Source organism: Limulus polyphemus, unplaced genomic scaffold (genome assembly GCF_000517525.1).
Source record: "Limulus polyphemus unplaced genomic scaffold, Limulus_polyphemus-2.1.2 Scaffold2636, whole genome shotgun sequence".
Taxonomy (NCBI): domain Eukaryota; kingdom Metazoa; phylum Arthropoda; class Merostomata; order Xiphosura; family Limulidae; genus Limulus; species Limulus polyphemus.
This window is the reverse complement of record NW_013668246.1, coordinates 164,154-172,450: the sequence shown is the minus strand read 5'-3', so window position 1 is coordinate 172,450 and position 8,297 is coordinate 164,154. Positions and strand designations below refer to the sequence as shown.

The following is an 8,297-nucleotide window of genomic DNA, read 5'->3' as shown; positions in this document are numbered from 1 at the left end:
TTTACAGTTGTATTCCTTGCTTTAACATTGACTGGCTCTACCTCCTGGCACACGCCCAACAGTATAAAACAATCTTCTACCGAGTTCAAGAAACTAGGCTTTTAAGAGGTATTCGCACATTTGTAACAAAAAGGAAACTTAAGTTTTTTTAACCCAAACTGATTCGAAGGAAGGAACAGATAGGTTTGTTAAATGAAAAGGTTATCAAGAAATCTGAAATTTTGGTTATGTAATGTCTACTGATGATATGGTGATCTGAAGCCGGCCCTACTAGAGATAATAATTAAAATCAAGTTTGATTACAAAGTAGAAGTATCTCTCGTGCTTGCTTTCGCCCACTTGACATTTCACGAGACAATTATTTGTTAAGATGCCACATTTCTCTACAACTAGCAAGTATTAGAAGCCTGCCGGAAGGAAACTACGTCTCGGAACATCTCCTCACATTTTACCTTCTCTCAACTTTACAGCAACAAAATAAAGCTGTACCATATTCACAGTTTTTACGACTCTGTAGGCTATGCAATGATAACTATATGATTTTGAATTAAACTCTCGAGATATGGAAAACCTCTTTACTAGAAAGTATTACCCAGATTTTATTGTTTCCGGTGCGAATGAAGAAGCCAGCGCTCTGGAATGTTATTGAAATAAATAAGTAAAAGTGATCGGAGCGCTCCCTGGTGGCTCAGCTAGCAATAAGTATCACAACTTACAACGCTGTAACTTTGGTTCCGATATCCGCGATGGGCATAACACAGATAGCCCTTTGTGTAGCTTCGGGCTTAATAACAAACAAACTAAATAACAAGTTTCGTGAAAACTTTATTTTGGCGACGTTTCGGTTTACTTCCTACATAAAACTAATGTTAGTTTTACTACTGTTTTCTAATCTCAACCCCCCTAGTAGCACAGCGGTATATCTGCGGACTTACAACGCTAGAATCCGGGTTTCGATACCCGTGGTGGGCAGAGCACAGATAGCCCATTATGTAGCTTTGTGCTTAATTACAAACAATTCCAATCTCAAGCGTTAAGCGTGTTACTATCTAACAACACGCACCTCTTTATTTTTTCTTCCCTTGTATTTCGATCTGACCAGCTGATCGAAGCGAAACGTCGTTGTGATTTACAACTTAATTAATTTTTATTGTTCTTGGTATTCGTTTGTTTTTAACGTATGTTTATGTCTGCGCGGAATTTTATTTTCCCTTTATAATCATGTTAATTTGTTCGTCACTGTCTTCTAAGTAGAGAGGTGTGGACTAATTAAACAGGAATGTAAAATAAAAATTTGCTGTCAGGCATGGTTTTAGTCAGTTTTTTTAGGCATAAAATATGGATAATGTCTTGAATTTACAATTCAGTCTAGTAATTGTCTCGATTAATTACTTAACACTTTTCTTGGTGTCTGCTCATCAGTTTATTGGAACGCTTCATTCGGATTAGTGTGAACGTTTTTTTCTTTTCTCAGTTACTGTAAATCTATAATTACCCATTAGAGAAAGACACCCATGTCAACGAATACTGTGAAAAAATGTTGCGATGAACGTAATTGTTTATCACTAGATGGCAGCATATTTACGTTACTTAGGCGCGCATCTTTGGTCTTACTAAGTGAACCGTCAGTGTTAAATAGAAACCAGCAGAAATTATTACAATTATGCTGGTAAAACTGTCGCGAGCGTATGAGTACCAGCATCGTTATTACTCATTCCCATTTATACACGGAACGGGCATGGCCTACTGACGATCCAAACCGTCAGTTTTTCTAAAATGGCTAGAGTAAAAAACGAATTGCGTGCTTGGATCTTAAATGAACACTTAAATGCCCTTTCCTTGCTCGCGATAGAAAGGAAATTGCTTAGGCAAATAAATTATGAAGAAGTAATTAGAGATTCTGCTTCCGCCAAAGCAAGGAAAAAACGATTTTAGGATAATGTTCTGGCATGCTTCCGTAATGTTGTACAATAACTATATTGTTTGTTATGTACCTAATTCATTCTTACTTGCCATGTTTTACAAGAAAATAATAATTATTGTTATTGTTTAATTTGAATATATCAACCTTAAAAATTAAAATCATCATATTCTAATTTACTTTGACTAATTAGGTCATATTCTGTAATTAACTTAATAGTATTTTGACAACAGCGGAAGTAACGTGACGCTGGTAACACGTCATGAGATTCTCGAAGGATCTTGACTTTTCGTGGCAATTCTAGTCTTTTCTAAGCGCCCTCTTTTTTTTATATAAGCCCCGCAAATGATTGCAGATGGGGAGAAATATGGAGACAGATAATTAAGTCAAGCGAGTTATGGTGACCGTAAGTAAAGTGCATGAATCGTTGTGAATTATAGTGTGTGTTTAAATTAAAGTGACTGTGGAAATTCTGTGTACTGCAAAGTTGTAATGAGAAAGAATAAACTAGTTTTATTTAAGAAAGGACTTGTATCGCTGAAGTTCCTCTGGAAGAATTTATAACGGAAATTAACAAACGACCAGAGACGTAACAGTATTAATTATAATTAACTTCAAACATGCTTGTACCCTATTCAAGGGGCCCCAAAGTACCTTAATGCAGGCTTGGTAATGGATGTTTTTTGACTAGTTGCCTTCCTCATAATCTATCAGTTTAAAATCATAGACAGCTGTGCACAGATAGCAATTTGTTTCAGCTTTGCACAAAAATTCTGAAATAAACAAACAATCATTGACACATGGCCTCAATTTTTCTTTACAGCTTCAGTTATAACGATTTGACGTTAACTTTAAACATGCTTTTCAACTTATTAAAAACTGGAAACGTGTTATATTTATTGCACTTGTATTAGTACATCTTTACATTTGGAGCTGCCATCTTTCTTCTTTCTGGCTTTTTTTCTATCACAGAAGAGCAGTCTGCTGTGCATACTTTGCATTTCTGAAATTCTGCATGCACTTTAACTTTTTTACCCACAAAATATGCATTATAAAAAAAAATTACAAGTAAATTAATATACATGTTACAAAGTTGATTAACTTTTTGTTAATTTTGAATTAGCACTTCAACCCTAGAATTATGATGTGACGTATATCCCACTGGCTTCTTAAACTCTTATGCATCAAATTTGTTTTGCATCCATGACTTAATTTGTTGTTTACATGCTTGGGTTTCTAAAAGCATATGAGTCACAAAAAATTAAACAAGAGATGTATTAATGTTGTAGTTATTATTACTGGGATCTCCTATTCATTTTGCATAGTAAGTGAATTTTTTGACCAAATTTATTTTGTGTTCACATTGTATGTTGTAACAAGTGAAAGAAAAGTGAGAGGAAATCCTCAATAGCTGCAGCATTTATTTCTTTTAGGCAGGATTAGAGTAAATTAATCTATGATACCTTCTTTTCCTTTTTATTAGCTATATTTTTGTGCGCCAACAATACCAAGTGTGGAGTGCATGTATACCTGATTCAGTTTTATTACTCATCAGGATCTCTTCAAACCTACCCTCAAATTAAATTTTTTTAGGCAGGATTAGAGTTGATTAATCTATGAGACCTTGACCATGGTCAAATACATCAAATGAAAGGGTTTGACCTCCTGAGTCCAAAACTGTAATTAAATCTAAAATTGGTCAAGAGATGATGAAGCTATGAGCTAAAAGTTTCTGCTTGAAAAAAAACTCGGAGCCATTCTATGAGTCACTATGCTATGGCTAAAAATCTTTTCAACATGTTGAAGAACATACAACTCTGCAAATAGAGAACAGTTTAAGGGATAACTAAAAAAAATAAATTGTGAAATGATTATTGGATAGAAGTGTTGAAGGATAATTGATTAGTTAGGTTTATTATTTAAATAATATATCTATTAAAATTATTGAATTAATTCAACTGAATTTTTGATTTGTAGTTTCTTACTTTTGTCTTCTTTTTTTTTCAGAAAAACTTTCCTTAAAAGACATTATATACGGTATAGCCAATGGAACTGTTTTATTTAAATTGAGATCCTTGGATAAGTTCTATCGACGCCGTTATTATGTCAATCTGCAGTCTCAAAGGCTGGAATACCGAGGTTCCAATAAAAGCTTTTTTTGTAGAAGGCCTGAATTCAGTAAGTTTTTAATGTCAAAGTTTTAGCTGAACATAATTTCCTTTTATCCTTGCAGCAAGTGTTAAAGCTTTAGTTGACCGTGAAAAGTTTTAAGATTGGCAGAGTAAGGCATGAACCTTGAAAACAATTACTTGTGTTGAATGAGTGAGAGAAACCTCACAATTGTCTTAAAAAAGTCTTTTAAATACTTATATTTTTATCTACAGCTATTACACATATACTGACAAGCACTTGCAAGTATTTTGTTAGTTATAATTAACTTTATGTCATTACCAACTTTTCTAACATGATGCAATCAACAGAATTATAGTATTAAAACAAATATAATTATAATAGATTAGAAGAACTGGGTTCATTAATGTGTTGTCAGCTTTAATTTAGCTGGTTAGCAACTTCAAACTATGTGCAGCTGGCTGGTCAACTAAAAACCAGCCCTAGTAGAGAACATCTAATAGACTAACAAAAAAAACATCCTTAGTTTAGGTCACCTGGTAGATCAGCTAAAACCAACCCCAGTAGAGAACATCTAGCTAAAAAACAGCACCAACAGGGAGAAGCCAGTAAACCAATGTTATAGTTTTGTTTAAGAAATGCTGGTTGCCAGCTTAAACCACTACTCACCAGTTTAACCCAGGACCCAAAATAATACTCTTCCCAGAGGTATAAACCATTATGGACAGGACTAAACATGCATGTTCTTATACTCCTAATTTACTCACTTTTTGAGATTTAATGAGATGGAGAAGTATTTGTGTATACATAAACCTTGGATTATATTCATTGCATGTTACAGCTTTTACAGTAGGGAAGAAATTTTTCTAAAAACAGGTACGACATTTTGACTACCGGTATGTACTTGTGTACTTGAGAATGATTGCACCAGTGATCAAAATATTGTAATCTGTTGTTTTGTTTTTAATTTCTACCATACTGTAAAAGCTGTAATTTGTAGTAAAATAATACTTAACTAATTTAAAATGACACTTGTGTAAAACATCTATATACAACTAAAAGCATTACAACTTTAAAATCATTACACAATAAATAGTTACTAAAAACTGGGTTAAAATGGCTCTACATATGTTTCGGTGTCTTGAAGATGGTGTCATTGGCCACTGAAATGTATGTAGAGACTTTTTTTAGCGCAAGTCCTTGTTTTTAATAACTATTTTTTGTGTAATGATTTTAACATTGTATTTCTTTTAATTGTAAATAAAATAATATTTATAATCAGTTTGAAACCATAAATTTTGAATGTTTGTTTAGAAATATAAGTACTAGTATTTAGTGTTTATTTGTTTTAAACTTGTTTAGATGTATAACTATGCTAGTCATATTAAGAAAATGTTAGAACCTGAAGAAAACAAATCACATTTGTTTGCTTTAAGTTTAATTGTAGTCATTTGTGAAATGTAAGGTGTATTTCTTTCAGTTGATGTACATGAGATTGAAGACGTCCGAGATGGTTGGGCCACAGACCTGTTTAACATCGTTCAGGCTCGTCAGAGACGACAGTTACATGTTAACTTCCGTTCCAAACGTGTTCCTGCTTTGAAAGAAGAACTCTGTTTTTCTGTCATCTATGGCCCAACTCACGAGGTCCTAGATCTTGTAGCCTGTGATGAGGAAACGCGGAATGCTTGGGTGCGAGCCCTGAAACATTTGATGGCTTCCTGCAAAAATGATCGGAAGGAAGAAGAGATTGAGTGGTATAACAAAAGAGATTCGGTCAAAAATAAAAACTGTTAATAAATATGAAACCAATCTATCAATCGATTCACCACTTGTCAATGAATTATAATGGTTTTGTGAAATTCTGTCCCTGGTCAGTAACTCTAGACAAGGGCAAATCAAAATAATAAGACTAAGCTTCCTATAGTGATGGGGCGTACTTGTATCATGTTCTAATTTGGGGAATTATTCACCCCTAAAGCTCTTTAACATACTAAAAAATATATGTGAAACTCTATCTGTTATTTGATTTACTGGTTCTCACTTAGTTGTTCTGGTTATGCTTCTCATCATTCAAAATGAAAGAATAAGACTAAGCATCTTATTGTGTATTATAACTCTTAGACATGATTGGGCTTCTTATTTATTTTTTAGTATTTTACACAGCTTGTCTACTAAATAATTTAGAAACCTAAATTAATAACTTCGATGCTACCAATTTTTCAAATCTTAGTGTATTTCTATATTAATATAGGTTCACCATAGTGAGTAAAATATAATACAAAACATCATACATATAAACTCCATCACTATAAAGCATAATTTCTTTTTTTTTTTTCCTTTGTCTAGGGTTACTGATGAGGGATGGAAGTCCCAAAAAACCAGTATAACTGAGTGACAAGTGGTGAACTGAATGATGGATTGTATTCATCTTTAGTATTTTAAGAATAAAAACCAAGTTGAATCATTTGCTGTATAGGGTGCGGTCTGCTTCCTGAACGTGAATGTGTTATATGGGGTGTATGGCAGATAAATATGGCTTGCAAAAATTTCACGTGTGCTTGGAGCAGCTGTAATCAATGGGTTAAAATCCAAAAACTTCCCATATTATTTTAACTTTTAAACTGTATTAGTTTGAGCATAATTTTCTTTATAACAATATCTAAATATTGTGGTATTAAAAGAGATATGTGAAGTATTTTTTCTCTGTAGTCTCATCTTTACCTGTTCAGTAATTATATCCCTGCAGAGATACACACAATTTTTCTATTGATTTTTCTTTCTTACTTATTCTTCCAAACATTTTTCAATTGATTGCCATTCCTTCATTTCTTGGCACATTGACTTGAAACTTGGTTAGGTTATAGCTTGGTCCAGTATGCCTATTTTTTTTTTTTTAGGCTGTTTTAAGAATTTTTGTGAACATTGTATATTTCACTAAAACAACAACGACGACATAGAGATATGTATTTAAAATAGTTTAATTATGTCAGTTACTTCTAGTTTTGTGTTCGTGGTTTTAAATACCATTATTTGTGCTTTATAATTTCTTTGTTTTTCCTCAAGAAGAATATTTTCAAAAGAACCTTGAGGGTGCCCCGAATTGGGGGTCAAAGGTTTTGTGGGTTCTGAGGTTTGATGGAATTGATTTACATGAAAATTGGTATTAACACTCATTCAACACAATAATCTAAATTAAGATTTTGGAAATTGTCAAATTTAAGCTCCCATACAAGGATCAAAGATGTTTTGGAGGTTCTCAAGATTGAATGTACTGATTTACCAAAATAAATTGTCAGATCAAATAAGAGATTGTTCAAAGTAAGTCCTTACATTTCTAATGTTCTGAAGTTTTTTCATTGAGGTCCTCTAGTAGAAGATAAAGGTTGTTTGTGGGGGTCTTTGGGTTAGTTGCTTGAATTTATTTGAAAATTAATGGAAACATACAAATTATCATTCAAAATGAAAGGTGGAAATATTTTCCAAAGGTATTGTTTCATGTTAATTTTCACAGATCCTTTACTAGTTTAATTTTCTATAAAAAGTAAACTGCATCACCATCAACGGTAATTTTCAAGTCATCTGATTACTTACTCAGATAAAAGTGATTTATGTCATTTATAACTTTCGAGTAGTGTAAATTACTCTAGACAGAGACTTGTCATGTATTTTGACTTTTGTATATATATCTGGTGATTAAGATTTCTAGTAAGAAAGCTTAACTAACAATTGATGTATTTAGTGGGAGATATTAACTGTTGTTAATAAAAAGAAAATAGCATATTTCAGTTTTCTTCAGGTAAGCATGTTTTAATATAGTACGTACATGGGTGAAAAAATTTCTCTTAATGTCTGTGGTACTCATGACATCTTTTACTGTCCACAAGTAATCATTGTTAACATAGGTTACATATGATAAATGAAAAACTGCTGGCTGAAACGTAAGAGGCCTGTTCTTGTGAACATTTTACACTTAAACTGCTGGCTGAAACATAAAAGATCTGATCTTTTTAACATCTTACACTTATAGTGCTGGCTGAAGTATAAGAGGCCTGATCTTGTGAACATCTTACATTAAACTGCTGGTTGAAGTATAAGAGGCCTGATTTTTTTGAACATCTTACATTTAAACTGCTGGCTGAAGTATAAGAGGCTTGATCTTGTGAACATCTTACATTTAAACTGCTGGCTGACGTGTAAGAGGCTTGATCTTGTGAACATCTTACATTTAAACTGCTGGCTGACG

The 8,297-nt window shown here is 33.0% G+C and overlaps 1 long non-coding RNA gene across 1 annotated transcript; it reads left to right on the top strand.

Moving 5' to 3' along the window:
• Positions 1-2,134: 2,134 nt before the first annotated feature.
• On the top strand, positions 2,135-5,804 carry LOC111087787. Its single transcript, XR_002612432.1, has 3 exons — positions 2,135-2,327; positions 3,929-4,099; positions 5,532-5,804. It is a non-coding gene; the product is annotated as an uncharacterized LOC111087787 (long non-coding RNA).
• Positions 5,805-8,297: the final 2,493 nt, after the last annotated feature.